This window comes from Galeopterus variegatus, unplaced genomic scaffold (genome assembly GCF_000696425.1).
Source record: "Galeopterus variegatus unplaced genomic scaffold, G_variegatus-3.0.2 Scaffold10632, whole genome shotgun sequence".
Classification (NCBI taxonomy): domain Eukaryota; kingdom Metazoa; phylum Chordata; class Mammalia; order Dermoptera; family Cynocephalidae; genus Galeopterus; species Galeopterus variegatus.
In genome coordinates this window covers 31,207-36,803 of record NW_007736743.1, presented here as the reverse complement: position 1 = coordinate 36,803, position 5,597 = coordinate 31,207, and the positions used below count along the sequence as shown (strand labels likewise).

The following is a 5,597-nucleotide window of genomic DNA, read 5'->3' as shown; positions in this document are numbered from 1 at the left end:
TCATTTGTATATCTCCATTGAAAAAATTTCTCTTAAGGCCCTTTGCCCATTTTTTAATCAGGTTAATTGTGTTTTTTGCTATTGAATTGTATGAGTTCCTTATATATTTTGAATATTAACCCATTATAGGTATGTGGTTTGCAAATATCTTCTCCCACTCTGTAGGCTGCCTTTTTATTTTGTTGGTTCCTTTGCTTGTGGTAACTTTTTAATTTGATGTAGTCCTACTTTATCTATTTTTTCTTTTGTTGCCTGTGCTTTTTGGTGCCATATCCAAAAAATCACTGCCAAGACCAACGTCAAGGAGCTTTTCCCCTGTTTTCTTTTAGGAATCTTACGGTCTTACACTAATTAATTCATTTTGAGTTGACTTTCATGTATGATATGAGTCCATTTTCATTCTTTTGCATGTGGATATCCCATCAGATATGTACATCCTTCAGAAACTTTTCCAAATCTCTAAAACTAANAATTTTTTTTTGTTACCCTTGATACACATTTTAATGTTCTTAAAATACAAATAACATGCTCTTTACCTAGTTATTTAATATCTGTCTCATCCCATATTTTTATCAGTCTTTAAGTTCCTATGATATGGTTATTTTATTTTATTCACCTTTGTATCAGTTTTCTGTTGCTTATAACAGAATACCTGGATCTTGGTAATGTATAAAAAAGAGGTTAATTTCTTATAGTACAGAGGATGGGAAGTACAAAGTCAAGAAGCCACATTTAGTGATGGCCTTCTTCTTGGTGGGGACTCTCCACAGAGCCTCATGGTGACTCAGGGTATCACATAAAAAGGGCTGAGCGAGAGGATATTTCCACATGTTTTCTTCTTCTCCTTATAAAGTTCCCAGTGTACTCCCTAAAAACCCATTAAACCATTAACCCATTAGTCCATGAATGGATTAATCCACTCATAAGTGTATAGTCCTCATTATCCAACTATCTCTTAAAGTTCCCACTTTTCAAATGCCATACTGGAGATTAAGTTCCAACACAAGCTTTGGAGGGGACAGCATTCAAACCGCAGCAACCTTCATATCACTAAAGCACCTTGCATTGTTCCTTGCATAAAGGTAGTGCTCAATAAATATTAGTTAACTATTTTCTAATAACAGTTACTAAGGAAATATTAACCTAAAAATAAATGACCCAATAATACAAAATAATTATAAAAATTGTAAGATTCTGAGAATAAACATAATAAGTCAAAACAGATAAAAAAATCTTTGAAGTTATAAAAATGTAGATTTAGCAATCCCTTCTCATTTGCTAGTAAAACTTTTAGGATAAAAGACTCCATTACTTAATAACTTGAGATCTAGTTGAAAAAATCATGTGGGGAGAATAAGACTGAAACTGACTATAAAAGCATTGTATCCTTTTCATATTCTCTAAAACAAAATTTAATCAAAGTACACTACATAAAAAAATTTACAGAATTTTATATATCTTGAATTAATTAATTAAATAATATATATTTAATCTATTAATTCAATAATATATATTGAATCTTAAATAACTGATACTGTAAAATAAATTTCTATTTATCTCTGATCTCAAGATGATTTCCTGAGATGATGGTGATGGTGTATTGCAGAGAAAATGTCAGTAACATTGGTTGTACTTAGATAAGCAAATTCTCTGGACACTTTTCTTCCTCCTACTAACAAATCTTTACATTCTCTAAGTATTCTAAATATAATTCTTAATGTCTAAGTTTGCCTCTGACTTAGTATTTACTATCCAATATATAAATGGCATCTTTTCCTTTATCCTTCAGATAAAGTATAGGCTGACTAGCATTTTGTGAAGACATTCTTGCATATTTTAAAGGGTTGCAGCAAATCCCTTTAGCCTTTCATTCATATCATGAGGAGACTACTGTCATAATTTATCAATAAAGGTTGATGTACAGAATAAAAAATTGCTAAACTCTTATAGTTGGACTCTGTAAAGTGCTAAATCACTGATTTCCTAACATTATGGGATGATGCAAAAACACCTTTTCAAGGTTTAACCTGGGTAATACATCAAATGGACAGTCTAGGTCTACACTGACCAATACAGCAGCCACAAAGATATGTGACTATTCAAACCTAAATTTCTTTCATTTAAAATAAAAATTAAATAAAAAATTTATTTCCTCAGTTGCACTAGCCTAATTTCATGTGCTCAAAAGTCTCATGTGGCTAGTGGCTACTATACTGGACAGTGCAGAATTTTATTATCAGAGAAAGATCTACCGGACAGAGCTGGTTTAGAAAGCTAATAATTTGATTCAACTCAAACAGTACAGGTGACTCGTTATATTATATTTATCGCGTCTTATATTTATTAACCCACAAGCAACAGGAGTAGCCTTACTATTTCTCTCAATGTAATTTTTAAAGAATTATTATTTGATTATAGTTGGGACCAACTCCTATACATTGCACAAGACATGCCAAATTCTATCCATCTCAGGGCCTCTTCTTGGTCCATTGGCTCATTCTTCACTTTCTGTCCCAGCTTGAATGTTACTGCCTTAAGAAAGGCCTTCTCTGACCTTTCTAACAAAAATAGGTTTCTGCCATCACCCCCACCCACAGCTACATATATATTAATCTCTGTCTCAGTGCCCTGTTTGTTTCCTTCATAGGATATCATAATTTTAATTAATTCATTCATATCTCTTTCCCTGAAGGAAGACCCTTTGCCTGTCTTATGCATAACTCTGTTCGCAGAGCTTACCTAGCACAGGCATGCACTCAAACTTCATTGAATAAATAAATTAGTGTTTGTTAAATAAGTGAATATATTTGGACTATGACTATTTCCCCCTCCAGAACCAACTCATACCTCTTTGGCACTATGCTTTTATATTTATTACTTCCATCCTTTTTATTCCGGCTTATGCATCTCCTTTTTCTCCCAGCAGACTATTTGTCTCTTAATTTTTAAAAAATTTTAATTATGGGTACAAGGAGTAATAAGTACAAAGAGAATTCTCAAGCTAGAAGAAGAAAATATTTTTAGAAGAGCCTGCAGAGAAAAGAAGCTTATTTTTAATATTCCACTCCATCCCCTCAGCAAGTAACAAGATGACCAAACCACTTTTCTCAGTCTTCAGTACACACACGTACTGGTGTGGCATAGATTACAAAGAAGACTCNGGAGCGCCGCCGCACTTCCCAAGTGGCGCACTGTAGCAGTGCGCCACCGGGCCGGCCCCTTGAAATACTTTTTACTTATATAGAAAACACAAAATAATCAGAGAAAGACAACTAAATTTTACAATAACCCTGAAGGAATCATTAAAGAAACCACGTGTTATTTGAAATAGCTTTAGAAAGTTTTATACAATCAAAAAGAAGGGAACAGATTCTTTAAAATGATGATTGAATTACAAAAGTATAATGAACTGAATATTTAATATATTAAATATACAAGCTACTCAACACATTGGAAGACTCCAACTTTCAGTTTATGCCCACAGAATTTATGCACCTGTATAGTTAATTATCATAAAGGTAAAAAATATTCCCCTAAGAACAATACTCTTCAAAATGGTCATCTTAAGGCAATTCACAAAACTTACTTTGATCCAAAACAAGCCTAAATGATCATTTTATCACATATTTTCTACAAAATTAAGTTTGAAGTTCCAACTTGAAATACAAGATAAACATATCAAACTCTTGTAGCTTTGCTATTCCAATATTAGAAAAAGACTTCATTGAGTATGTCCATTTAATGCAAGTCCTGGCAATTTTATGGTACCTCGTCTAGTATAAGGAGAGGGAGAGGGGTATTTCTTTAGAACTTTATCTTGAAAAATAAAATTAAAAAGTACGAACTTCTTGTATTTCCCAAGCTGATCTTAACTTCACATCACCATGACTTTCACTATATTTGACACACAGAGTTCAAATCATGTTAGAAGATAAGTAGGTAGGAGGAAGGGAATGAGAGGAAGAATATTGTTTCGTTCATTCAACAAATACTTATCAAGCACTTACTGACAAGAACTGTTCTAGGCACCTGGGAAACACAGCTGAACAAAAAGGGCAAACATAAATTTATAAGGGGTTTCTGTTGCTAGAAACAATGATTAAGTAACAGTGACAAAAGATCTGAGCCAGTGCTCCTGGGTCCCACATACCCCTTAATAATGGTTTCTTCCTTTACTACAAAACAAAAAGAAAACAAACCGAAAAAAATAAAAATTCTCTTGAACATTTTCTCAGAAGTCAGAATGTTTCTGGGAGAAAGAATTCCCAATGGATGGACTGCATATGGCCAAGGATATGGGCATTACTGCTAGAAAGCAGATTAATCTCCTCCTCATGCTCCCATATCACCTCACCTCTCTCTACTGCAAACCATGCACTGAAAAGCAAGACCCATGAGGACGGGAGTCCTGAAACAGCAACATGTCCTGAAGATATGGAGGACTCCAGAGGAATCTTAGGCAGTAACAATATGCTACCACTAAAAATAAGAGATAGGAATAAAGATTTGATCATATGTCTACAAGAATAGTGCACATAAGAGAAGAACATGTAATTTGAGAGAATTAAAGGAGCTACAATTTCTCTAAAGAGTACGCTAATTAAGTCAGGAAGATTTGTCCATACTTGGTCTGCTACTCCCAGCCTTTAATTATAATCACAATGTATAACACAGGTGCATCTGAAGAACTGTTTGGAGTCACCGCTGTGATATTCGGTAAATACATCTTTCATAATCAAGCTAGCCATAGCCTCCAACAGATATTCTGCAATACCATTCCCAGAGGTCTTCTTGGACTTTGCAATCTATCTTTCGTTTGAATCCTTCTTTCAGGCTCATGCTATAAGACATTAAGCAGAAGCAAAAACCCTAAGAATATGAGCAAAATTTAGAGGCTCTTGAAGTACAAAAGATTTTCTTTCATTTAACTTATTACAATTCTTAGTTAAGCATGCATAAAAAATAACATAAGAAAAATTATACGGTAATCATAGTGAATAGTGGATGGATAAGTTCAAGACCTTCTGGACTCTGAGTCCTGTCTTTGGAAATAAAAACACAGAACAAAAAGCTAAATGTTGAATATAAGAAACATTTAAAAAATATAACTATAAGGATAAGTATACTCACGCCAACAAAATAAATCATTCCTTTTTAACACCTTAAAAACAATTAAAGTTCTAATTAAAAGATTCATTTCTGCAAAAGCAAAACATTCCTTATTACTTCAGTAGAGAGCCATCACTAGTCTAGGAGCCACTATTTTCCCTTTAATATTCTATAATGCAGGGTCCACCAATAAGCATACCTTGTTGGTTAAAACAATCTTTCAAACACAATATTTAAATTAAAAAAATGACCTGCAAAGAAGAAATATTAAAAACAATGCCATATATCATTTACTATTCGAGTTAGTTTATGATGCTGTCATCATTTATGAGAATTCATAGAGTTAAAGCATACAACTAGATGTATCTTGAGAAATAACATTAAGATGTTTCAAAACTTGAATGAATTCTCATTTTAGAACTCAGACATTTTAACACTGTGTATAATATATAAGCTCCAATTCTGTGGAGAAAAACAAGGTAATTTCT

At 33.2% G+C, this 5,597-nt stretch overlaps 1 protein-coding gene across 1 annotated transcript in view; it reads right to left on the bottom strand.

Annotated features, from left to right (window-relative positions):
- The window catches only part of SCLT1 (sodium channel and clathrin linker 1), a gene marked incomplete at its 3' end in the record, with an annotated part of 32,678 nt that overhangs the window by 13,067 nt on the left and 14,014 nt on the right, over window positions 1-5,597 (bottom strand). The gene's annotated exons all lie outside the window — the stretch shown is intronic.